The sequence below is a fragment of the Macaca thibetana genome, chromosome 3 (genome assembly GCF_024542745.1).
Source record: "Macaca thibetana thibetana isolate TM-01 chromosome 3, ASM2454274v1, whole genome shotgun sequence".
NCBI lineage: Eukaryota > Metazoa > Chordata > Mammalia > Primates > Cercopithecidae > Macaca > Macaca thibetana.
In genome coordinates this window covers 144,192,681-144,219,534 of record NC_065580.1, presented here as the reverse complement: position 1 = coordinate 144,219,534, position 26,854 = coordinate 144,192,681, and the positions used below count along the sequence as shown (strand labels likewise).

Genomic DNA, 26,854 nt, shown 5'->3' with positions numbered 1-26,854 from the left:
AACACCACGTCCAGCTAATTTTTGTATTTTTTAGTAGATTTCACTATATGTTGGCCAGGCTGGTCTCAAACTCCTGACCTCAAGTGATCCACCTCCCTCGGCCTCCCAAAGGGCTGGGATTACAGGCGTGAGACATTGCACCCAGCCATAAATTAATATCTTAAAGACTGATAATTTTGAAAAGCATTCTGGATTAACATTGGTATGTACGGCCAGGCATGGCGGCTCACACCTGTAATCCCAGAACCTTGTGAGGCTGAGGTGGGAGGATCACTTGAGCCCAGGCATTGGGGATCAGCCTGGGCAACAGAGCAAGACCCTGTCTCTACAAAAATTAAAAATGTAGGCCGAGCATGGTGGTGCATGCCTGCAGTCCCAGCCACTCAGGAGGCTGAGGTGGGAGGATCACTGAAGTCCAGGAGTTTGAGGCCACAGTGAACTGTGATCACAACACTGCACTCCAGCCAGGGTGACAGAGCAAGACCCTGTCTCACACACACACACACACACACACACACACCCCTCTCTCTATCCCTTCTCTAGCACCTCCAATATAACAGTAAAGTATTTTTTGGCATCAGAACAAGACATAGAACATGGGAGAACAGAACACGGTCCAGGTGTGAAATATGAACACAATGCTGTAGGATGAAAAGCACCTGGGGAAACAATGTACTGCACAACAAAACCGGTTTTACCACAATTGACATGAAGAAGAGTTACGCTCTTCGCATTGGTTAAAGTCACAGTTTCCAAGAACCTATCAATAATCGATAATGTTAATAATGTTAGGTGGCTCACACCTGTAATCCCAGCACTTTGGGAGGCCGAGGCAGGCGGATCATGAGGTCAAGAGATGGAGACCATCCTGGCCAACATGCGGAAACCCCAGCTCTACTAAAAACACAAAATAATTAGCTGGGCATGGTGGGTGCCTGTAATCCCAGCTACTCGGGAGGCTGAGGCAGGGGAATCACTTGAGCCCAGGAGGCAGAGGTTGCAGTGATCTCAGATCGCGCCACTATACTCCAGCCTGGGTAACAGAGCAAGATTCCGTCTCGATAATAATAATGTTAAGTGAGGAGTTACTGTACCCAAATGTTCAGGTTTCAGTATTATTTTAAAAAATCACTCATATCGATCAGCCTCGGTAACACGGCGAAACCCCGTCTCTACTAAAAATACAAAAATTAGCCGGGCGTAGTGGCAGGCATCTATAATCCCAGCTAGTTGGGAGGCTAACGCAGGAGAATCACATGAGCCCGGGAGGCAGAGGTTGCGGTGAGTTGAGATTGCACCACTGCACTCCAGCCTGGCGACAGAGTAAGACTCTGTCTCAAAAAAAAAAAAAAAAGTAAAAAACAAAAACGTTAAGTGAGGACTTACTGTACTCAAATGTTCAGGTTTCAATATTTTTTAAAAAATCACTCATACTGACCAGCCTGGGCAACATGGTGAAACCCCATCTCTACTAAAAATACAAAAATTAGCCTGGCATGGTGGCAGGTGCCTGTAATCCCAGCTACCTGGGAGGCTGAGGCAGGAAAATCCCTTGAACCAGGAGGCAGAGGTTGCAGTGAGCCGAGATCATGCCACTGCAGTCCAGTCTGGGAGACAGAGCAACACTCTGCCTCCAAAAAAAAAAAAAAGCAAAAAAACAAAAAACACAAAAACACACTCATACTAAGAACCAGGAAGATCTCAAACTGAATGAAAAAAGAGAGTCCACAGATGCCATCGCTAAGACAACAGAGATGTTACAATTGACGGACAGAGACTATAAGACAGTCATCACAAAAACGCTTCAATGAGGCTGGGTGCGGCAGCTCATGCCTCTAATCCTAGCACTGTGGGAGGCCAAGATGGGTGGATCACCTGAGCTCAGGAGTTTGAGACCAGCCTGGGCAACATGGTGAAACCCTGTCTCTACTAGCTGGGCGTGGTGGTGAGCACCTGTAATCCCAGCTACTCGGGAGGCTGACGCAGAAGAATCCCTTCAACCCAGGAGGCGGAGGTTGCAGTGAGCCCAGATCATGTCACTGCACTCCAGCCTGAGCGACAGAGCAAGACTCTGTCAAAAATAAAAATAAAATAAAAACTTCAATGGGCAATTGCAAACATGCTTGAAACAAACGAAAAACTGAAAAGGGCCAGGTGTACTGGCTCACTCCTGTAATCCCAGCACTTCAGGAGGCCGAGGCAACAGGACTGCTTGAGCCCAGGAGTTCAAGATCAGCCTGGGCAACATGGCAATAACACATCTGTACAAAAAATACAAAAATTAGCTGGGTATGTTGGCACACATGTAGTCCCAGCTACTCAGGAGGCTGAGGTGGGAGGATCGCTTGAACCCAGGAGGTCGAGGCTGCTGGGAGCCAAGATCGCACCACTGCACTCCAGCCTGGGTGACAGAGCGAGACCCTCGCTCAAAACAACAAACTATTTTCCCACAGTTACACACTAGGTTACCATCCATTTTTCTTATGTATACGACGTTACGAAATTTGTAAAAACTCCTTAGCATTAGTATTCGATTCTGTTTAATCATTTGTATTCCCACAAGTACAAATTAAAAGTATCATGGAACAGGCCAGGCACAGTGGCTCACACCTGTAATCCCAGCACTTTGGAAGATCAACGCAGGCGGATCACGAGGTCAAGAGATCGAGACCATCCTTGCTAACACAGTGAAACCCCGTCTGTACTAAAAATACAAAAATCAGCTTAATATGGTCATGCACGCCTGTAGTCCCAGCTACTCGGGAGGCTGAGGCAGGAGAATTGCTTGAACCCAGGAGGCAGACGTTGCAGTGAGCCGAGATCGCACCACTGCACTCCAGCCTGGCGAAAGAGCGAGACTCTGTCTTAAAAAATATATATATATCATGGAACAAAAACAACCAATAGTATGAGAACATTGTATAAATAAGATGTTGTCACTATTTTCCCAAGTAATAACTTTTGAAAATTCCATTTTCAATAAACTGTAATTGTTTTAGATGACATTGATCCTCCCCACTTCCTTTTTTTTTTTTTTTTTTTTTGAGACAGAGTTTTGCTCTTGTTGCCTAGACTGGAGTGCAGTGGCACGATTTCAGCTCATTGCAACCTCTACCTCCCGGGTTCAAGCAATTCTCCTGCCTCAGCCTCCCAAGTAGCTGGGATTACAGGCTCCTGCCACCACACCTGGCTAATTTTTTTTTGTATTTTTAGTAGAAACGGGGTTTCACAGTGTTGGCCAGGCTGGTCTCAAACTCCTGACCTCAGGTGATCCACCCGCCTCAGCCTTCCAAAGTCCTTCCTTTGTAAAAAGATTTCAGTTGGCTTTATTGCTGTTCTAGGATCAGGCAACACGTTGGTCCATCAAAAAGAGTAAGGTGTTCCTCCATTTTCCTTTTTTGTTTATTGGGGGATTTTTTTGGGACAGGGCCTCCCTCTGTCAACCAGGCTGGAGTGCAGTGGCATGATCACAGCTTACTACGGCCTCCCAAGTAGCTGGGACTACAGGTGTGCACTACCACGCCCGGCTATGTTTTTTTCATTTTTTGTAGAGAGGGGGATCTCACTGTGTTGCCCAGGCTGGTCTTGAATTCCTAAGCTCAGGTCACCCTCTTGCCTCGGTCTCCCAAAGTGCTGGAATTACGGGCATGCAGCACCGCGCTCGGCCCCATCTTCCTTTAAATAGCCGGATCTGCGTGAATAAACATACCGTAGGCCAGTCAGGCGCGGTGGCTCACGCCTGCAATCCCGGCACTTAGGGAGGCCGAGGCAGGTGGATCACCTGAGGTCAGGAGTTCGAGACCAGCCTGGGCAACATGGTGAAACCCCGTCTCTACTACAAATACAAAAATTAACCGGGCGTGATGGTAGGCACCTGTAATCCCAGCTACTTAGGAGGCTGAGGCAGAAGAATTGCTTGAGCCCAGGAGGTGGAGGTTGCAGTGAGCCAAGATCGCCTCATTGCACTCCAGCCTGAGTGACAAGAGCAAAACTCTGTCTCAAAAAAAAAAAAAAAATATATATATATATATATATATTTTAAGACAATGGCCCATGGCATATATAAATTTATATGGCCAAGCTGGTCTTGAACTCCTTGATCTCAGGTGATTCACCCGCCTCGGCCTCCCAAAGTGCTGGGATTGCATTATATATATATATATGCCATTGTTATAGGCCATAGGCCATTGTCGTGCCCTAATCTGTGAGCACATTGGGCAGGTGACGGCTGTTTCTGTTCCTTCCACGACCACAGACCACTGTTCTGCCAAGAGACTCCGTAAACATTCAATGGTTCTGAAAATCCAGCCCAGATCTTCACCTGATTATTTGCATATCATAGCTGGAATATCTTGCCTCTCTTTACTTAAAATCAAAGTGCCTGTAAATAGAAAACCAGTATTGAACTTAGGTGGTTACTTTCAGCATCCAGAGGAAGTGTCTCATCTTCATCGTAGGCTCGTGGGGAGGCGCTGCGTGGGGTCTGCAGTAAGCTAGATAAATCTCCCAGCACTTCTTCATGTAATTCATAGAGTAGAGCATCCGCTGTTGCTCACGGAATAAATTGCCTAAAAATACAATGGTCGAAAAATGATTACAGATTTATATTTTGAGGGAAAAAAAATAGCAGTAAATACACTCCTATTGTTTTTCTTTTTTTCCAAGACAGAGTCTTGTTGTTGCTCAGGCTGCAGTGTTTTGGCACGATCTTGGCTCACTGCAACCTCCGCCCTCCAGGCTCAAGCGATTCTCCTGCCTCAGCCTCCAGAGTAGCTGGGATTACAGGCATGCACCACCACGCCCGGCTAATTTTTTGTGTTTTTAGTAGAGACAGGGTTTTGCCATGTTGGCCAGGCTGGTCTTGAACTCCTTGACCTCAGGTGGTCCACCCGCCTCGGCCTCCCAAAGTGCTGGGATTGCAGGAGTGAGCCACTGCGCCCAGCCCAGATTTATATTTTGAGAAAAAAAAAAAAATGGGGCCGTAAATTGAATCCTATTGGTTTTGTATTTACCTTTTATCTGGCAGGCATTTGGATGAATGTTCTCAGTCATCAGTTTTGTAAAACACAAGAAGAGCGATGGGCTTCTCTTTCTGTGATAATGATCAAGAAATACAATAATTACTTCTCCAAAAGAGGGAAATTAATTCCCTTCTCCTTGAGCACAGGCTAGACTTAATAATTTCTTTCTAATGTATAGAGTATAGAAAGGGAAGGCTGGAGTCAGTGGTTCACACCTATAATCTCAGCATTTTGGGAGGCCAAGGCGGGCGGATCACTCGAGGTCAGGAGTTCAAGACCAGCCTAGCCAACATGGTGAAATCCCATCTCTACTAAAAATGCAAAAAACTGGCTGGGCTTGGTGGCGGACACCTGTAATCCCACCTACTTGGGAGGCTGAGGCTGAGGCAGGAGAATCACTGGAACCCGGGAGGTGGAGGTTGCAGTGAGCCGAGATTGCGCCACTGCACTCCAGCCTGGGTGACAGAGCAAGACTCCATCTCAAAAAAATAAATACATAAATAAAAGATTTTTTTAAAAAAGATATAAAACCACTTTTGCTGTAAGAAAGACATGAAATTCTGACATAAGAAAAGTTGGTTGTGATTATTTGTTTCTGCATTAAAAACCCCAAGAGATATTTGCAGTATTGAACAGATTCAAATATGAAGGGTTTTCAAAGTTTTGATCTAGTATCTCATGGCTTTGTGGTTAATGTTTGTAGAAAAACTGTGTTCTGAGTCCTTCATTTCAAGGATATTTAAAAAAAAAAAGACTGCTGAGGCTGGGCACGGTGGCTCACGCCTGTAATCCCAGCACTTTGAGAGGCTGAGGCAGGTGGATCACCTGAGGTCAGGAGTTCGAAACCAGCCTGGCCAACATGGTGAAACCCCATCTCTACTAAAAATACAACAACAACAACAACAAAAATTGCCAGGCATGGTGGCACATGCCTGTCATCCCAGCTACCCAGAAGCCTTGCTTGAACCTGGGAGGCAGAGATTGCACTGAGTCAAGATTGTGCCACTGCACTCCAGCCGGGGCAACAGAGCAAGACTCCGTTTCCAAAAAAATAAAAATGACTGCTGAAGAAAAGAGGACATTGTGACAATAGTACAATCTAGCCATGCCCCGTCCCTCAACGGGGGTCCAGAAATAGTACTTACTGGAATTCTTCGTGATAAATGTGGTACGCCAAATGCAGGAGGTAATTCAAAAATGTTCTCAGAAGTATTGTTGTAAATGGAGAATGGATTTCTTCATCTGGTATGTCATTACTGGCTAAAATAAGAAAAATGGAGAGGATGTCTAATATTTGCTAGAACCTTCCATATTATTTGCTCCTGGTATACAATTCGAAGAACTGAATATGAGAGAGTACTTATTTCAAAATGCTCTGAACATGTATAAGCATCCAACTAAAAATTTAAAACTCCGTGAAAGCCAGGCACAGTGGCTCACGCCTGTAATCCCAGCACTTTGGGAAGCTGAAGCAGGCAAATTGCCTGAGGTCAGGAGTTTGAGACCAGCCTGGGCAACATGGTCAAACCCTGTCTCGACCAAAAATACAAAAAATTAGCCAGGTGTGGTGGTGCGCACCTGTAATCCCAGCTACTAGGGAGACTGAGGCAGGAGAATTGCTGGAACCCAGGAGGCAGGACTTGCAGTGAGCCAAGATTGAGTCACTGCACTCCAGCCTGGGCAAAAGAGCGAGACTTCGTCTAAAAAAAAAAAAAAAAAAGTCAATCTGGTTCCTTTACAAGACGAGGTATCTTGTCCCACTGTTTTCCAGAGTAGTCTGAGACACAATCTGATGAATGATGCTAATTCTAAATGGATTTTAAGTATGTTTCAAACACTAAACTTTGACGTAAATGGTCATTTTTTCTAATACTTTATTTTTCAAGTGGATAATTTGAAGCTTGCAGCTCTGCCTCCCAGAATTTGGCTGAAAGAAGTCAAACTTCCAAAGTTGTTAAAATTTATCACTTCAACTTCCTAATTTGAAATCAAGACCAATCATAAGACTACTTAGGGCCTTTTCTAGACTCTTCCAAGCCAGTGCTGATTCTCCCCTTTTTTTTTTTTTTTTTTTTTTTGAGAACAGTGTCTCACTCTGTTGCCCAGGCCTGAGTGCAATGGCGTGATCTCGGCTCACTGCAACCTTCGCCTCGCGAGTTCAAGCGATTCTTCTGCCTCAGCCTCCCGAGTAGCTGGGACTACAGGCATGTACCACCACACCCGGCTAATTTTTTGTATTTTTAGTAGAGATGGGGTTTCACCGTGTTAGCCAGGATGGTCTTAAACTCCTGACCTCATGATCTGCCCACTTCAGCCTCCCAAAGGGCTGATTACAGGTGTGAACCACTGCGCCCAGCCTTTTTTTTTTTTTTTTGGTTGTTGAGACAGTCTCACTCTGTCACCCAGGATGGAAATCTTGGCTCACTGCAACCTCCACCTCCCAGGCTCAAGCGATTCTACTCCTGCCTCAGCCTCCCACTAAGTAGCTGGGAATACAGGCATGAACCACCACACCTGGCTAATTTTTGTGTTTTTAGTAGAGACAGAGTTTCACCACATTGGCCAGGCTGGTCTCAAACTCCTGGACTCAAGTGATCCATCTCGGCCTTCCAAAGAGCTGGGATTACAGGTGTGCGCCATGAGGCCTGGCTGTCTCCCCATCTCTGACCTGACAAGTCAGTGCTTTTTCACTGTAGATCGGTGGTCGGAGGGAGAGAGGGAGGCAAACTTTCTGTAAAGGGCCGGAGAGTAAGTATTTTAGGCTTGGTGGACCAGACAGTCTACACCACAACCCCTCCGCGGTGGTGCTTTGGGGTAAAGCAGCCACAAACATGTGAGCAAATGGGCATGTCTGTGTTCCAGTACAGCATGATTTAGGGGAACCGGGGCGGACTGGATTTCACCCTGGGACCATGCATGGCTGGCCTTGCTTTTGTAGGTGACCTCGTACTGTTGCTGTTACGTCACGAGACTGTCTCTTCAAGTACATCGTAATCACGGGGGGAACAAGACCACGTGCTGATTTCTGGAACACTCTTCTCCCAACCTGGGCCTTCACCACTCCCTCCGCATTTCCAACTGCTTTCCAGGTGACACTGTCATACTGTCCTTTAAACCAGCGGTCCCCAGCCTTTTTGGCACTAGGGACCGATTTCGTGGAAGACAATTTTTCCATGAATGGTGGGAAGGGGTGGGGGGACTGTTGGTTTCAGGATGATTCAAGCACATTCGAATTACTGCACACTTTATTTCGATTACGATGACACTGTAATACATAATGAAACAATCCTACAACTCACCATCATATAGACTCAGTGGGAGCCTGAGCTTGTTTTCCTACAACTAGGGGTGACGGGAGACAGCGACAGATCATCAGGCATTAGATTCTCCTAAGGAGCGTGAACCTCCATCCCTCGCCTGCCAGTTCACAGGAGGATTTGTGCTCCTGTGAGAATCTAATGCCCTGCTGATCTGCAGGAGGTAATGCCAGCGATGGGGAATGGCTGTAAAATCAGATGAAGGTAGGCTGGGTACGGTGGCTCACACCTGTAATCCCAGCACTTCGGGATTACCTCAGCGGGCGGATCACAAGGTCAGGAGTTCAAGATCAGACTGGCCAACATGGTGAAACCCCATCGCTATTAAAAATACAAAAATTAGCAGGGCATGGTGGCAGGCACCTGTCATCCTAGCTACTCAGGAGGCTGAGGCAGGAGAATTGCTTGAACCTGGGAGGCAGAGGTTGCAGTGAGCCGAGATTGCGCCACTGCACTCCAGCGTGGGTAACAGAGTGAGACTCTGTCTCAAAAAAAAAAAAGATAGAAAGAAAAACATGGGTATATGTACATTGATAGTTTTTTCAAGAGTTTGGAGCTTTTTGTTGTGAAAATACACACTTACTCCACATACAGTCAGGCTCCTGGGTCTCACGCACTGTGTAAGTTCTCTCTCTCTTCCTCCTTCTCCTATTTCTCCTCCTCCCCTCTATCTCCCCCACAATCTTTCCCCAACTTTAAGCACCTTTAGGCCACAGAATGTGTCTTATTAAACTAGGCTAGTAACCAGCAGAATACCCATCACACACAAGAGACTCCCTTTTTTTTTTTTTTTTTTGAGACGAAGTCTCACTCTGTGGCCCAGGCTGGAGTGCAGTGGCGTGATCTCACCTCACTGCAACCTCTGCCTCCCAGGTTCAAATGATTCTCCTGCCTCAGCCTCCCGAGTAGCTGGGACTACAGGCGCCCGCCACCACGCCAGGCTAATTTTTTTGTATTTTTAGTAGAGACGGGGATTCAGCATGTTAGCCAGGATGGTCTCGATCTCCTGACCTCGTGATCCACCCACCTTGGCCTCCCAAAGTGCTAGGATTACAGGTGTGAGCCACAGTAGCTGGCCTTTTTTTTTTTTTTTTTTTGAGACGGAGCCTTGGTGTCACTCAGGCTGGAGTGAGTAGCACAATCTTGACTCACTGCAACCTCCGCTTCCTGGGTTCAAGCAATTCTCCTTCCTCAGCCTCCTGAGTGGCTGGGATTACGTGCGTGCACCACCACGCCCAGCTAATTTTTGTCGTTTTAGTAGAGATGGGGGTTTCATCATGTTGGCCAGGCTGGTCTCAAACTCCTGACCTCAACTGATCCGTCCACTTCAGCCTCCCAAAGGGCTGGGATTACAGGCCTGAGCGACCATGCCTGGCCAAGACTCCCTGAGATTTGTCAAACCCAGGCCAATAGTCAGTTACTGATTCAGAAGTGGGCAAATGACCCTATTTGGCTCTGTGAAGTGAAAGACCTTTTTAGAGAGCTTCTATCAAAAGTTCCTCCTTTTCTTCTAGTTAGTATGGTATGCGGATGTGAAGGCTGGAACCACAGCAGCCAACTTGCAATCACGAGGGAAGAAAAACACAAGGGTGAAAGTGACATGGTGGGAGGTATCGTGGATAGATGGAAGAGAAATCCTAACAGCTCTGAGATGCTGAATTAAACCAACCTTGAAGCCTACAGTATTCTGTATTACACATGGCAGACAACAGTAGATTGTCTGTTACTGGCAAACTAAAACCACCCTCTTACGCGCACACACACACACACACACACCAAAAACTGATTAAATAACCACTAAATATACAGGAAATCAGTGACCACTGAAAATATTTTGCTGGGCACAGTGGCTCATGCCTGTAATCCCAGCACTTTGGGAGGCAAAGGCGGGAGGATCACTTGAGACCAGGAGACCAGCTTGGCAAACGTGGCAAAACCCCTGAAACTACTTAAAAAAAAAAAAAAAAGAGCCGGGCGTGGTGGCGCACACGTGTAATCCCAGCTACTCTAGTGGCTGAGGCACAAGAATCACTTGAACCGGGAGGCGGAGGTTGCAGTGAGCCGAGATCGCACCACTGCACTCCAGCCTGGGTGACAGAGTGAAACTCTGTCTCAAAAAAAAAAAAAAGAAAAAGAAAAAAAGTCATGTAATCACTTTAGCAAAACAGTAAGTTATCCTATATAAAATAGATAATGCAATTTAATAGAGAATGACATGCCTTTTGTCTAAAAGAGTTCTGTAGATGGATGGTGATGGTGGCACAACAATGCGAATATACTTCATGCCACTGGACTGTGCACTTAGAAATGATTAAGATGGTAAATCTTATGTGTACTTTACCACAATTAAAATTAAAAAGGTATCTAGAGTGCCTATATTTACCACAGACAAAATAGACCTCAGAGAAACAAAAATTACCAGGGTTGGCCAGGTGTGGTGGCTCACACCTGTAATCCCAGCACCCTGGGAGGCTGAGGTGGGCAGATCACTTGAGGCCAGGAGTTCGAGACCAGCCTGGCCAACAAGACGAAACCCGGTCTCTACTAAAAATACAAAAATTAGCCAGGCATGGTGGCCTGCACCTGTAATCCCAGCTACTCATGAGTCTGAGGAAGGAGAATCACTTGAACCCGGGAAGCGGAGGTTGTAGTGAGCTGAGATCGCACCACTGTACTCCAGCCTGGGCAACAGAGCAAGACTGCGTCTCAGAAAGAAAGAAAATTAGCAGGGTTAATAGGAAATTACGTGATGATCAAAAGAGCCAGAGCACCAATGCATAATGACCCTCCACATGTGCGCCCCGAACAACAAACTTCAAATATATGAAGCGAAATTGACAGAACTGAAAGCAGAAATAGACAAATCTGCAATTATACTGGGACATGTCAATGGCTTTACATCATTTCAATGGCTTTCCATCATTGTTTGAAATGCAATCTTCCCAGGTCTGTACTCACCGTGCCATGTTTCTTTTTGGAAACCCATTCTCCGTCATACACGGCTCCACTGGCGTGATAAAACTTGCCACGTCCATGACGATGTCCGTTTACAAACTCCCCTATGTATTCATTTCTCAAGGGATACTGGGAACTGGGGATTCTCTTTAGAAACCACATGTGTGTTCCAAAGCCATTCTGAAAAAAAGCAGACGGCCATGAGACATGCGCAAAGCAGTTTCTCTCTTTACCCGAATCCCCTCAAAATTATGATAAATGCAATGAAAACTGGAAAGGGCAAAGAACTTGGACTCTGGAGCCGCACAGACTTGGGTTCAATTTCAGCTCAGCTGCTTATTAACGAGTCTTTCGAACTAAGGCAGATGATTTAAGCCCTGTAAGTTCCTCATCCGTAAAACAGAAATAACACCTGCCCCTCAGCTTAGATACAAAGGAGTTCGAGACCAGCCTGGCCAACATGGTGAAAACCCGTCTCTACTAAAAATACAAAAAAAAAAAAACCAAATTAGCCGGGACTTGGTGGTGGGTGCCTGTAATCTCAGCTACTCCAGAGGCTGAGGCAGGAGAATTGCTTGAACCCAAGAGGTGGAGGCTGCAGTGAGCTGAGATCACGCTACTGCACTCCAGCCTGGGCAACAGAGCAAGACTCTGTCTCTAAAAACAAACAAACAGGCTGGGTGTGGTGGCTCATGCCTGTAATCCTAGCACCTTAGGAGGCTGAGGCATGCAGATCACTTGAGGTCAGGAGTTCGAATCCAACCTGGTCAACATGGTGAAACCCCGTCCCTACTAAAAATACAAAAACAACAATTAGCCAGGTCATGGTGGCGGGTGCCTGTAATCTCAGCTACTCCAGAGGCTGAGGCAGGAGAACTGCTTGAACCTGGGAGGTAGAGGCTGCAGTGAGCCGAGATTGCATCACTGCACTCCAGCCTGGGCGACAGAGAGAGAGACTCTGTCTCAAAAAAAAAAAAAAAAAAAAAAAAAACCCGAAAAGACATAATACATGTGTTGAGAATCGGTGGAGTGTCCACCTCTGGGTATAAACTGCTCCCCCGCCCGGGCGTACCTGGAGGCCCCTTTCCCACCGCCCGGTGTACTCTTCGTTGGCGGTCAGCCACCTCATCCTCCCCTCCCCGTGGCGCATGTTGTCTTCCCACTGGCCTTCGTATATATTTCCAGATTTATAACTAGGATGAAAGAAACCGAAGAAAAGCAATCAGTTACCTCCTACACAATGTTTACCTTTAAGACATTCTTTTAAACACTCCCCTTGAGCTCCTTTGAAGAAATCTACCCCTTGTACCTATACAATCTTCTCTGTATTTAAATTCAGGCTGGGCGCGGTGGCTCACGCCTGGAATCCCAGCACTTTGGGAGGCCGAGGCTGGAGGATCACCTGAGGTGAGGAGTTCGAGACCAACCTGACTAATAAGGAGAAACCCCCTCTCTACTAAAAATACAAAATTAGCCAGGCGTGGTGGCGCATGCCTGTAATCCCAGCTACTTGAGAGGCTAAGGCAGGAGAATTGCTTGAACCCAGGAGGTAGAGGTTGCGGTGAGCTGAGATTGCACCATTGCACTCCAGCCTGGGCAACAAGAGCGAAATTCCATCTCGAAAACAAAAACAACAAACAAAAATTAGCCAGGCATGGTGGTGGGCACCTGTAATCCCAGCTACTCGGGAGGCTGAGGCAGGAGAATCGCTTGAACTCAGAAGGTGGAGGTTGCAATGAGCCAAGATCATGCCACTGCATTCGAGCCTGGGCAACAGAGTGAGACTGTCAAATAAATAGATAGGTAGGTAGGCAGATCCATAGATCGATAGATAGATAGGTAGGCATGAGGTCCTAAGGGAGCAGAATGAGTCACTTTATTAAACCTTCTGACTATTTAATAAGGTGACAAAGTGGGTAAGAGCCAGGTTTTTAAAATCTTTTAATAATTCCCTATTGTATCATGATTAGTTAATATTTGGCCAGTTTTTGAGATGGGATCTCACTGTGTCACTCAGGCTGGAGTGCGGTGGTGCGATCATGGCAGGAGAATTGCTTAAACCCAGAAGGTGGAGGTTGCAGTGAGCCGAGATGGCACCACTGCACTCCAGCCTGGGTGACAGAGCGAGACTGCGTCTCAAAAAAAAAAAAAAAAAAAAAAAATTCACTATGCTTAGAGAGAAAATGTTCTGCGCAACTTTTGCACCTTACTTTTAAATATCCAAAGTGAACATTATTTGGGCCCACAAACACTTCTTTGCCCATACCCCAAGCGCAGCCATAGTCATACCTACCATCTTAATGGTAGCCCTTTTTGATGTTTTGCACCCAGTCTCCCTTGTGCCAACACGTACCCTCTTGATTGTAATAAATGGAGCCCTGAAACAAATAATATCATCTTCATAACCATCAAACCTCACGACACAAACGCTTTGTCAAATGTAAGGATATCAACTTAAAAACTAGGACCTACACAGAGGTCAATGCCATATGTAAGCAAGACATATATCCTGTTATTTTTCTGTTTTGCTGTCAAGAAAATGGTAAAACTGCTACACAAGGGAAATGAGATAATGTCACAAATCAATTTCTCCTTAATAAAGTGCCTTATTGACCAGGCACGGTGGCTCACATCTGTAATCCCAGCACTTTGGGAGGCCAAGGTGGGCGGATCACAAGGTCAGGAGTTCAAGATCTGCCTGGCCAACATGGTGAAATCCCGTCTCTACTAAAAATACAAAAATTAGCCAGGTGTGGTGGCACACGCCTGTAATCCAGCTACTTGGGAGGTTGAGGCAGGAGAATCGCTTGAACCTGGGAGACAGAGGTTGCAGTGAGCCCAGATCGTGCCACACTGCACTCCAGCCTGGGCAATAGAGCGAGACTCCGCCTCAAAATAAAATAAAATAAAAAGTGTCATATTACGGCACAGAATGACTGCACTCATCATATTCAAGTCTATTCATTATATCCAGTAACTATTAGTCAATTAAGTACCTAAAGAAATCCTGTCTGTTGCCACTTGGAGTGAACAGTTGAGCCTTCCATGTAACGGAAGGTCACTCTCTCCTAGGCACCAGAACCATTGTTGTTTTAGCCATTTGGACATCCTCCTCATTTTACTGCCTCCAAGTGTAAGTGAGCATAGTGTACCCTTTGTTTGATCTACACTGAAAAGCCTCAAAAGGCTTTTTCACAGGTTTATCTGTGTGTGTGAGAGACAGAAACAGAGAGAGAATGTTTCTATCTTCTCTCTCACGATCAGGCAAACTCATTCCTTCCTGCAACCATTCAGATGCTGCTGTCTGGAAGTCACTGTGCCCAATCCCTCCAATATGGCTCAAGCAATCTGTGTAAGCTAACACACACACACACACACACATAACAACAACACAACTCAATAAATAGCCTATTAAAGCCTGCATATGTCCAGGCACAGTGGCGCACGCCTGTAATCCCAGCACTTTGGAAGGCCGAGGCGGGTGGATCACTTGAGGTCAGGAGTTTGAGACCATCCTGGCCAACATGGCAAAACCCTGTCTCTACTAAAAATACAAAAACTAGCTGGGCGTGGTGGTGCACACCTGTAGTCCCAGCAACTCGGGAGGCTGAGGCAGGAGAATTGCTTGAACCCAGGAGGCGGAGGTTGCAGTGAACTGAGATCGCGCCACTGCACCCCAGCCTCGGTGACAGACTCCCTCTCAAAAAAAAAAAAAAAATTAATAAAATGCTTAATTTACACGATGTGAATTTCACCTCAATAAACAAAAAGTGAATATGCCCTGGACAGCGCCGCTAGCCCCTACCCCCTTCTGTCTCCATGTGGCCGCCCAGCCCCTCCCCTGCCCTCCACATGGCCACCCCACCCCCTTTCTGCCCCGCCCTGCCCCTCCCCCCCCCCGCCCCTCCCCCCCCCCGCCCTCCACGGAGCCGCCCCGCCCACCTTCCCGTGCCGCCTGCCATTGCACCAGTGGCCGATGTAGGACACGCGCTGGGTGCTGCACTTGAACATCCCGAACCCGTTCCTCATGCCGTTGACCACTTCGCCTTCGTACATGCTGCCGTCCGGCCACGTGTACACGCTGTGGTTCATCGGGACGTTCTTCACAAAGTCGCCCTGAAGCAGAACGGCCATGGGGTGACAGAAGGAAGCGCTGGGGGCGGGGGCGGGAATCCCTAGTCCTGTGGGCGGTTCCAGGAGCTGCCTGACCTCTGACTCTGTTCTTGCCTCTCTTGTGGACACGCACTGAACATCCCCCTCGCATTCTCTCTCTTCCTTGTCTGCATTTCCCATCCTCTCTCATCCGACCCGACCGCTGGGCGGAAGCTCAGGCAGGAGGAAATATCTGGGAGTTTGCAGGTCGACCCAGCTCGAAGGAGCGAGCAGGTGACGTTGGAAAGTCACTGGCTTCCAATCCTGACCCGGGGAACTTCGAATTCTTAGAACCCACCTTGGCAGGGCACAGTGGCTCACACCTGTAATCACAGCACTTTGGGAGACCGTGGGGGGAGGACTGCTTGAGGCCAGGAATTTGAGGCCAGCCTGGGCAACGTAGGGAGACCTGTCTCTAGAAAAATATTTTATTTATTTAATTTGTTTTTGTTTTTATTTTTGAGACAGAGCTCACTCTGTTGCCCAGACTGGAGTACGATGGTGCCATCTCGGCTCACTGCAACCTCTGCCTCCTGGGTTCAAGCAATTCTCCTGCCTCAGCCTCTAAAGTAGCTGGGATTACAGGTGCCCACCACCACGCCCTGCTGATTTTTTTGTATTTTTAGTACAAATGGGGTTTTGCCATGTTGGCCAGGCTGGTCTCGAACTCCTGAGCTCAGGTGTTCCATCCGCCTCAGCCTCCCAAAGGGCTGGGATTAACAGGCGTGAGCCATCATGCCCGCCTTTTTTTTTTTTTTTTTTTTTTTGAGAGGGAGTCTGGCTCTGTCGCCCAGGCTGGAGTGCAGTGGCCGGATCTCAGCTCACTGCAAGCTCCGCCTCCCGGGTTTACGCCATTCTCCTGCCTCAGCCTCCCGAGTAGCTGGGACTACAGGCGCCCGCCACCTCGCCCAGCTAGTTTTTTTTGTATTTCTTTAGTAGAGATGGGGTTTCACCGTGTTAGCCAGGATGGTCTTGATCTCCTGACCTCGTGATCCGCCCGTCTCGGCCTCCCAAAGTGCTGGGATTACAGGCTTGAGCCACCGCGCCCGGCCTTTTTTTTTTTTTTTTTTTTTTTTTTTTTTTTTTTTTTTTTTTTTTTTTGAGACAGGGTCTCACTCTGTCACCTAGGTTGGAGTGCAGCGGCACAATCACAGCTCACTGCAGCCTCGACCTCCCGGGCTCAAGTGATCCTCCCACCACAGCCCCCCAAATAGCTGCACTACAGGCGTGTGTGTGCCACAAGCCTCACTAATTTTTAAATATTTTGTGGAGATGGGGTTTCTCTATGTTGCCCAGGCTGGTCTGGTCTCAAACTCCCAGCCTCAAGTGATCCTCCCACCTTGGCCTCCCAAGTAGCTGGGACTACAGGTGCATGCCACCAAGGTGCAGTGGTGCACGCCTATAATCCCAGCACTTTGGGGGTGCTGAGGTGAGAGGATCTGTTGAGCCCAGGAGGTTGAGGCTGCAGTGAACTATGACCACTGCATTCCAGCCTGGGCGACAGAGCAAGATCCTGTGTCTAATGGAGGAAAAAAAAAAAAAAACCCCACTCGAAGGAAGTGAATTCACTGTTCCCTCCAGGCTTAGTGATGACTGGGGAAGTCCCTCTTTCTTTTTCCTTTTTTTTTTTCCCCAAGAGGGAGGATTGCTCTTGTTGCCCAGGCTGAGTGCGATGGTGCAGTCTCGGCTCACTGCAAACTGTGCCTCCCAGGTTTGAGCAATTCTCCCACCTCAGCCTCCCGAGTAGCTGGGATTACTGGCGCCCACCACCACGCGCAGCACATTTTTGTAGTTTTAGTAGAGACGGGGTTTCACCATATTGGCCAGGCTGGTCTCAAACTCCTGACCTCAGGTGATCTGCCTGCCTCGGCCTCCCAAAGTGCTGGGATTACAGGCATGAGCCACCGCACCCGGTCAGACAATCCCTCTTTCTGCCACAGGTCATCAAAATATTCTGTAAACAAGTCAGTCAACAGCCTGCCCCAGGGGCACCTGCTAGGGAACCCGCTCTGCCCAGGACGTCTGAGTGGGCAGCAGGCAGCACCTGCACACCACGCAGCAGCGTCGGGTCCTCTTCCAGGAACCCGAACTCCCTGGAGGCAGCCAAGTCAGCAGAGAAGAGGGGCAGCACAGCCTGGCCTGACCACTAGCCAGGACCCATGAGGCCAGCCGGCCTCTCTCTGAGGATGCTTCTAGGAGACCCCGGAGTCCTGCCCAAAAGCCCCCAACTGCGCTGGAGTGGGGATCTGTGCCTGCAAAAAACGACCTCCCCACCTGCCGAGAGTTTCCCGAGACAATGAGGCACAGGGGGGTTCTTGGTAAATCGCCATTTAAAGACCAGAAATTGGCCCGGTGCGGTGGCTCACGCCTGTAATCCCTGCACTTTGGGAGGCTGAGGTGGGCAGATGACCTGAAGTCAGGGGTTTGAGACCAGCCTGGCCAACATGGCGAAACCCCGTCTCTACTAAAAATACAAAAATTAGCCGGGCGTGGTGGCGCGTGTCTGTAATCCCAGCTACTCTGGCAGGAGAATTGCTTGAACCCAGGAGGTGGAGGTTGCGGTGAGCCGAGATCCCGCCACTGCACTCCAGCCTGGGCGACAGAGCAAGACTCTGTCTCAAAAATAAAATAAAATAAATAGAATAAAATAAGGACCAGAAACCTTGCATGTCAGTCGCTGTCCCATGGGAAGGGAGCTGGCATGAATCCAAGGTGGGGGCCCAATCCTCAGGCTCCCCTGGAACTTGGAGATCCTCCTCGCCCCGCCAGTGAGGGCCAGTCCCTCCCTCTCTCTCCCTGCTCCTCTCACCGCCCAGCTGCAGTTGGCTTCCCGGCCCAAACTTGACTCCATCATTGCCTGGGTGTTATTTGAATAAGTGCATTATGCGCATGTGTTTTAAATGTCATCATTACCATTTATAAACACCATCTGTTAGCAACTCTGCATTTTAGAATTTTAGAATAGCATTTCAGGCGCTCACTCACTTTGTGGGTGGGAATTGAGCCTGGTACAATCCCTTGGAGAACAATTTGGTCCTTGCAATCCGTTTAAAAATACACATTCTCCTCAACCCTGCAAGACAGGTGAAATGAACGCCACATAATGGAATACACGCAGCCAGTAAAAACAGATCTGCATCCATGGATATGGTTTCATCTCAAAATTAAAGGTACAGGCCAGGTGCGGTGGCTCACGCCTATAATCCCCAACACTTTGGGAGGCCGATGTGGGAGGATCGCTTAAGCCCAGGAGTTCGAGACCAGCCTGGGCAACACAGCAAGACCCTGTCTCTAAAAAAAAAAAAAAAAAAAAGTAAAAATAAATTAGCCGGGCGCCGTGGAGCACACCTGTAGTCTCAGCTACTCAGCAGGCTGAGCCGAGAGGATCGCTTGAGCCTGGGAGTTTGAGGCTGCCGTGAGTCATGATCTCACCACTGCACTTCAGCCTGGGTGACAGAGCAAGACCCCATGTCAGACTAACTAAGTAAATGTGCCAAAGAGAGTGTGTAATAAACTGTGTGTGTGTGTGAAAAGCAAGACAGGGTACAGAAGGTCCAGGCTGCCGTGAGTCATGATTGCACCACTGTACTCCAGCCTCGGCAGAACAGCAAGACCCTGTCTCCAAAAAAAAAAAAAAGTAGGACAAGCTGCATACATGTTTGTGTGCTCTCTGTGCTGAGAAGGCGTGGAATACCTCTAGAACACACAAATGGAACCAATAACAATTCCTCCTGGGTCCGGTGCTGTCATGAATTACTAGATCCTCTGATTTTGTGAATTTCTCTTAACCTATATGCTGATCTACATCCACGAAAACAGTCTGTTCAATTGTGGGAAACTGATTGTTCCATCCAACAATCACAGTTTAGAACTATAACTGGTTATATGCCTCACCTCGCATTTTAATCCATCGGCCCAAATATAAGTCCCTTGTCCATGCATGAGTCCTTCTGAAAACATACCCTTCAAAACAAAGCAACGACAAATGCTTAGAATGCAGCTGACATTTGAGATGGGGTCTGGTTCTGTCACCCAGGCTGGAGTGCAGTGGTGTGATCATAGCTCACTACAGCCTCGACCTCCCAGGCTCCAGCAATCCTCCCACTTCAGCCTCCCGAGTAGCTGGGACTACAGGCATCCACCACCATGCCCAGCTAGTTTTTGTATTTTTTGTAGAGACGGGATTTCACTGTGTTGGCCAGGCTGGTCTTGCAATCCTGAGCTCAAGCAACACGCCCACCTTGGCCTCCCAAAGTGCTGGGATTATAGGCAGGAGCCACCGCGCCTGGCCGGCCGCTGATGATGGTCTCCCACAGCTGCCTTATCCCAGTTTCTCGTGTGTGAAGATGCTTGTCTGTGCACTCAGCAGCAGCTGCGTCCTACTGAGTCCTACTTTGAGCTGGCTCCACGCTGGGATCCATCCTTCTCTAAAAAGGATCTAAGAGGTCCTCATCTTCATGACCTAAGGATGACCTCAGCTACAAAAATGTGTTCTCAACTGGGTGTGGGGGCTCACACGTGCAATCCCAGCACTTTAGGAGTCTGAGGCAGGAGGATCACTTGTGCCCAGGAGTTCAAGATCAGCCCTGGCAACACAGCAAGTCCTTGTCTCTACCAAGAAAAAAAAATTTAATTAGCCAGGCGTGGTAGTGCACGCCTGTAGTCTCAGCTATTCGAGAGGCTGAGGAGGGAGGATCCTTTGACTCCAGGAGGTCAAGGCCACAATGAGCTATGACTGTGCCACTGCACTCCAGCTTGGGTGACAGTGAGACCCTGTCTCAAGAAAAAATAAAGTAATCAGGAAAAGAAACAAATCTAAAATAACTTGTATTATACTGAGCATTATTTTTACCTTAAATAGGTAATCAGGGTTCAGAATAAAATCAGCATGAAGAGCTTCCAATTTCTTTTGAAGCGTCAGTGGATTTTACTGAAGATTTGCAAATCTCTGACCATCACCCCACACCTTCCTCCCCCTCCTGCAGGTTCTCAAACGCGCAACTCACACGATAGGTACAACCGCCTTGAAAGACTGCGAAGCCTTTTCCCTCGTACAGCCCACGAACTTTCTCCCCTTCATAGCTACAGAGAAATAAAGGGAATTCAAGGTAATGAACAATGTGAATACACCCAGGTGACAGTGGGTTAAAATATATAACTACGTAATGGGAAGAATGAAGTTGAAAATATATATACACACACACACACACACACACACACACACACAGAGCTAGAAAGTGGAATAGGTCACCAGGGGTTTCAAGGTGGGATGAGGAATGAAAGAGTTTGGGGTTTTGTGTTTTGTTTTGTTTTTTTTCGGGTTTTATTTCGAGACGGAGTTTCACTCTGTCATTCAGGCTGGAGTACAGTGGCGTGATCTCGGCTCACTGCAAACTCCGCCTCCCGCGTTCAAGTGATTCTCCCGCGTTCAAGTGATTCTCCCGCCTCAGTCTCCTGAGTAGCTGGGATGACAGTCCCATGTCACCATGCCCAGCTAATTATTGTGTTTTCAGTAGAGAGGGGGTTTCACCATGTTGGCCAGGCTGGTCTCAAACTCCTGACCTCAAGTGATCCACCCACCTCATCCTCCCAAAGTGCTTGGATTACAGGCTTGAACCACTGGACCTGGCCTGGAGTTACTATTTAATAGATGGTTGTACAATACTGTGAATGTACTTAATGCCATTGAATTGCACACTTAAAATAATTAAGATAGTACATTTTGTTATATATGTTTCACCACAATAAACTCTCTCTATATATATATGCCATGGGGCTCTACATTTGCCACTTGAGTGATGGGCTTACTAGAAGCCCAAATCTTAGCATCACACAACATGCCCTTGTAACCTGCACATGTAAACCCCTAAATCTAAAATACAATAATTTTTTTTTTTTTTTTTGAGACGGAGTCTCGCTCTGTCACCCAGGCTGGAGTGCAGTGGCTGGATCTCAGCTCACTGCAAGCTCTGCCTCCCGGATTTACGCCATTCTCCTGCCTCAATCTCCCGAGTAGCTGGGACTACAGGTGCCCGCCAACATACCCAGCTAATTTTTTTGTATTTTTTAGTAGAGACGGGGTTTCACCGTGTTAGCCAGGATGGTCTCGATCTCCTGACCTCGTGATCCGCCCATCTCGGCCTCCCAAAGTGCTGGGATTACAGGCTTGAGCCACCGTGCCCAGCCCAATAATTTTTTTAAATACATAAAATTACCTTCAGGCCAGGCACAGATTATGTCTGTAATCCCAGCAGTTTGGGAGGCTGAGGCAGGTGGCTTACCTGAAGTCAGGAGTTCGAGACCAGCCTGGCCAACATGGTAAAACCCTGTCTCTACTAAAAGTACAAAAATTAGCTGGGTGTGATGCTGGGCGTCTGTAATCTCAGCTACTCAGGAGGCTGAGGCAGGAGAATTGCTTGAACACGGGAGGCGGAGGTTGCAGTGAGCCATGATCGCACCACTGCATTCCAGCCTGAACGACACAGTGAAACTCCGTCTCAAAATAAAATAAAATACACTGCCTGACTGGCAGTGTGATACCCTATGGCACCCCCATTAAAATCACCTTTCCACGATGAGTTTGGTCAGAATGGACTCTTCGTATTGGGTGGCATCTTCATTCTGCTGAACGTTTCGGGGGTCTTTTTTGGGTTTCGCTTCGTTAAGCTGCATTCCCAGCAATGGGATGCCAGCTGGGGACATCTCTTGCCTAGTGGTGTTGCCATCTTGTTTGGAAAAGTCTAGATTATCAGAGAGAGATGAGGGAGAGCGGGCCGACTTGTTCCCTCTTTTGTCTGTTTTTTTCTTTTCTTTCACCATTGCCTTGGGAAGATTCAATGGTTACTTGAATCAAATGATTCCTTTGGTTCAGAGCTGCTCGTTTCAAAGCACTGATGAGTTTTATCTGAAAAATAAAAATTACATCTCCAAACACTTGGGGTTTTCATTTGTAGTTAAAATTTTAGGTTTTTTTTTGTTTTTTTGTTTTTTTGTTTTTTTTTTTTGAGACGGAGTCTCGTCGCCCAGGCTGGAGTGCAGTGGCCGGATCTCAGCTCACTGCAAGCTCCGCCTCCCGGGTTTACGCCATTCTCCTGCCTCAGCCTCCCGAATAGCTGGGACTACAGGCGCCCGCCACCTCGCCCGGCTAGTTTTTTTTTTGTATTTTTTTAGTAGAGACGGGGTTTCACTGTGTTAGCCAGGATGGTCTCGATCTCCTGACCTCGTGATCCGCCCGCCTCGGCCTCCCAAAGTGCTGGGATTACAGGCTTGAGCCACCGCGCCCGGCCAAAATTTTAGTTTTACAACACAATGTCATTATCATTCCCCTGCCAAAGTCTGAAAAATTAGTTATCAGGGCCGGGTGTGGCGGCTCACACCTGCAATCTCAGCACTTTGGGGAGGCCGAGGCGGGAGGATCATGAGTCCAGGAGGTCGAGATCAGCCTAGGCAATGTAGTGAGACGCCCCTTCTCTAAAAAAATAAAAATAAATTAGCCAGGCGTGGTGGCACATGCCTGTAGTCCCAGCTACTCGGGAGGCTCAGGTGGGAGGACTGCTTGAGCCTGGGAGGTCGGGAGATCACACCACTGCACTCCAGTCTAACAGAGCAAGACTCTGTCTCAAAAATCATAATAATTACAAGTTTCAAGCACCATCAGTTTATAAATATACAACCTCAACACTGCATTGGTTGTTCCCAAACTTTTTTTTTTTTTTTTTTTTTTTGAGACGGAGTCTCGCTATGTCGCCCAGGCTGGAGTGCAGTGGCCGGATCTCAGTTCACTGCAAGCTCCGCCTTCCGGGTTTACACCATTCTCCTGCCTCAGCCTCCCGAGTAGCTGGGACTACAGGCGCCCGCCACCTCGCCCAGCTAGTTTTTTGTATTTTTTAGTAGAGACGGGGTTTCACCGTGTTAGCCAGGATGGTCTCGATCTGCTGACCTCGTGATCCGCCCGTCTCGGCCTCCCAAAGTGCTGGGATTACAGGCTTGAGCCACCGCGCCTGGCCCCAAACTTTTTTTATTTTTGAGACAGAGTCTCACTCTGTCACCCAGGTTGGAGCACAGTGACACAATCACGGCTCACTGCAGCCTCAATCTCCCATGCTCAGGCAATCCTTCCACCTCAGCCTCCCAAGTAGCTGGGACCACAGGCATGCATCACCACACCTGGTAATTTTTTGTAGAGACAGGGTCTTGCTATGTTGCCCCAGCTGGTCTGGAACTCCTGAGCTCAAGCAATCCACCTGTCTCAGCCACCCAAAGTGCTGGGATTATAGGTGTGAGCCACTGCACCTGGCCCTAAAAATTATTTAAGTTGGAACCATTGTCTAGCATGGTTTCTTGAAAGGTATCCCTACACATGAAAAAGGCTACTTAACCTCTCAGGTCTTGCGTGCAGCCAATTCACACTTTAAAAGCCCCTCTCCCGCCGGGTGGTAGCTCATGCCTGTAATCCCTGTGGGGAAAAGAAAGAGATCAGCCTGTTACTGTGTCTATATAGAAAGAAGTAGACATAAGAGACTCCATTTTGTTCTGTATTTGAGATGCTGTTAATCTGTGACCTTGTCCTTGCAAGAGACATGTGCTGTGGTAACTCAAGGTTTAATGGATTTTGGGCGTGCAGGGTGTGACTTTGTTCCTAGAAAAGCTAGGTATTGTCCAAGGTTTATCCCCATGTGATAGGATGAAACAATGTTGCTAAAAGGTTTATCTCAAGGCACAGGATTTTCCTTTAAACTTATTCATGTCACAGATCCTTGTTCTTATGTCTTACTGCTAATTTCCTCCCTAAAAATGATCCTATTGTCCTGCCACTCCCTTATCTTTAAGATGGTAAAGATAATTATCTATAAATACTAAGGGAACTCAGAGGCCGGTGCCGGCGTGGGTCCTCTGTAAGCTGAGCGCCGGTCCCCTGGGCCCCCGCTTTTCTTTCTCTATACTTTGTCTCTGTGTCTTATTTCTTTTCTCAAGTCTCTCGTTCCACCTTACGAGAAACACCCACAGGTGTGGAGGGGCAGGCCACCCCTTCAAATCCCAGCACTTTGGGAGGCCGAGGTGGGCAGATCACCATGTCAGGAGATCAAGACCACCCTGGCTAACACGCTGAAACCCCATCTCTACTAAAAATACAAAAAATTAGCCAGGCATGGTGGCACATGCCTGTAATCCCAGCTACTCAGGAGGCTGAGGCAGGAGAATCTCTTGAACTTAGGAGGTGGAGGTTGCAGTGAGCCGAGATCATGCCACTGCACTCCAGCCTGGGCAACAGAGTGAGACTCTGTCTCAAAAAAAAAAAAAAAAAAAAAAAAAAGCCCCTCTCCTTATAGGTCAGCATTGTAAAGTGTGCAAGAGCTGGATTCAGGGTCCTGCACTGTCCATTACCAGTTCTGTGGTTTTTTGTGCAGGCTGGAGTGCAGTATCGCTATCTTGGCTCACTGCAACCTCTGCCTCCTGGGTTCACGCCATTCTCCTGCCTCAGCCTCCTGAGTAGCTGGGACTACAGGCACCCGCCACCATGCCCGGCTAATTTTTTTTGTACTTTTAGTAGAGACAGGGTTTCACCGTGTTAGCCAGGATGTTCTCAATTTCCTGACTTGGTGATCCGCCCGCCTCAGCCTCCCAAAGTGCTGGGATTACAGGCGTAAGCCACTGGGCGTGGGCGCCTGGCCCACTTCTGTGTTTGGGTTTTTTTTTTGTTTTTTGTTTTTTTCCCAGACAGAGTCTAGCCCTGTCATCCAGGCTGGAGTGCAGTGGCAAGATCTCAGCTCACTGCAACCTCCGCCTCCTGGGTTCAAGTGATTCTCCTGCTTCAGCCTCCTGTGTAGCTGGGATTACAGGCGCCTGCCCCGACACTCAGCTAATTTTATTTTTAGTAGAGATGGGGTTTCACTGCGTTGGTCAGGCTGGTCTCAAACTCCCAACCTTGTGATCTGCCCACCTTGACCTCCAAAGCGTGAGCTTGTAACCCACCGGTTTTCTTTTCTTTTTTTTTTTTTTTTTTTTTTTTTTTTTTGAGACGGGGGTCTTGCTACGTTTTGCCCAGGCTGATTTCGAACTCCTGGCCTCAAGCAATCTTCCCACCTTCTCCTCCCAAAGTGCTAGGATTGCAGGCATGAGCCACTGAGCTCGGTCAAGTGCTGTGTTCTAAAGCAAGTTGCTTAATCTCCTCTGCCTCACAAATAGAAATAACAGTACCTTGTATCATAAGAATTAAATCGATGACACACAGAAAAATCCCTAAGTACAGGGTACAGAGTAAAGTCAATAAATTGAGTGATTATCTCGTCCCTTTCCTGTTTTCAAACTTGAAATCATTGGTTTCCTACTCCCTCTAGCACTGCCATCGATTGAGCACCTCTCATATGCGAGACAAGCCAGGAACCGTGTGCTGGAGTGGCGTTTCCAGCGCATCGTTGCTTGAGTTGTATTTCCAGCGCGTCGTTGCTCGAGCTCCGTTTCCAGCGCATATCTTTGCTTGTCTGGCATATGAGCTGCGGTGCAGGGTTTCAAAGCCATAGTTCACGACTTTCCTAATCTGGCCCCACCGAAAGCACCCTGGTCCATCAAGCAGGATGCATAGGTGAGCCATGTGGTGAAGGCCAGGTCTGGTCCCTTTTCATAGGCCCGACGGCTGCAGTGAGCCCTTCTTGCCCTCTTCTTCCTGGATGCCATCCTCTGGCCACCCCAGCCTCCAGCTGAACCCACCTCCAGCCTTCTCTCTTCCTCCATTATTTATTTATGGAGACAGGGTCTCGCTCTGTTCCCCGGCTGGAGTGCAGTGGTGCAATCTCGGCTCACTGCCACCTCCGCCTCCCAGGTTCAAGTTATTCTCCTGCCTTAGCCTCCCAAGTAGCTGGGATTACAGGCGCCCGCCACCACTCCTGGCTAATTTTTGTATTTTCAGTAGAGACGGGGTTTCACCATGTTGGCCAGGCTAATCTCGAACTCCTAACCTCAGGTGATCCTCCCGCCTCGGCCTCCCAAAAGTGCTGGGATTACAGGCCTGAGCCACCGGGCCCAGCCAAGCTTTCTCTCTTCCTTCAAACACTACCTTGCTCCTTCACACCCCCGACCACTGTCTCAGTGAAGCCGCCGTTGGGTCACCTAGCCCAAGCTGCTCTCACCTCTAAATTTAGAGGGGCCTTTACTACGAGCTTTCCTTTTTTTTTTTTTTGAGACAGAGTCTTGCTCTGTCACCCAGGCTGGAGTGCAGTGGCCGGATCTCAGCTCACTGCAAGCTCGGTCTCCCGGGTTTACGCCATTCTCCTGCCTCAGCCTCCCGAGTAGCTGGGACTACAGGCGCCCGCCACCTCGCCCGGCTAGGTTTTTGTATTTTTTAGTAGAGACGGGATTTCACCGTATTAGCCAGGATGGTCTCGATCTCCTGACCTCGTGATCCGCCCGTCT

At 48.1% G+C, this 26,854-nt stretch overlaps 1 protein-coding gene across 8 annotated transcripts in view; it reads right to left on the bottom strand.

Annotated features, from left to right (window-relative positions):
- The window catches only part of ACTB (actin beta), a 468,316-nt gene that overhangs the window by 426,756 nt on the left and 14,706 nt on the right, over nucleotides 1–26,854 (bottom strand). The window contains exon 1 of one of the 8 annotated variants that reach the window (XM_050784091.1): nucleotides 15,547–15,550. The exons of 3 other annotated variants lie outside the window; for them this stretch is intronic. The gene's annotated coding sequence lies outside the window, so the exon portion shown is untranslated. 4 more of the 8 variants (XM_050784122.1, XM_050784096.1, XM_050784101.1 and 1 more) reach the window with 4 other exon arrangements.